Below are 604 nucleotides of genomic sequence, written 5' to 3'. Positions count from 1 at the left end.
TAGTCTAAACCAGATGATGAAGACAAGTCTTTTCTAGAATTGTTTCAAAGAAAATGAAAAACGCATAAATCAATTAATAAATAGTATGAATATGACTTATTTGTCTTCTAATTTTAAAGTCATAACATGCAGAGAAACCAAGAACAGATTTGGCAAACGTGGGCAGATTGACAGAAAATTTTCTTTTCTTAATTCTTTCGCCAGATGTTTCATTTTTATATTAATCATAACAAAATGAGCTTAAAACATTTCAATTTTTTAAATATTTGCCATGATATCACTGACAGTAAAGATGCAGCTCTCTAATGCTACAAAGAGACTGCCAAAAAAGTTAATACAAAGTGGATTCATGTCTGTTAATACATCTATAAAATACAGTTCTTATAAATGTTCCATTAAATCATGTTGTTGTATTTATCCTACTCGTCTTAAAGTCCGCTCCGTGAAAACGACCGACTTTAAACCAGTCTGTTTACATTTATAGACAACACACAGGACGGTTCGCTAGCATTAGCAGCTAGTATCGTAGCATGCTAGCATCAGTGTGTATCAACAGCGCTGTCTTCAAATCAACACTTTTACTAAAGTTTCTGTTTCTGCTGTA

This window comes from Oryzias melastigma, unplaced genomic scaffold, assembly GCF_002922805.2.
Source record: "Oryzias melastigma strain HK-1 unplaced genomic scaffold, ASM292280v2 sc00680, whole genome shotgun sequence".
Taxonomy (NCBI): domain Eukaryota; kingdom Metazoa; phylum Chordata; class Actinopteri; order Beloniformes; family Adrianichthyidae; genus Oryzias; species Oryzias melastigma.
Note: the sequence above shows the minus strand (reverse complement) of the source record.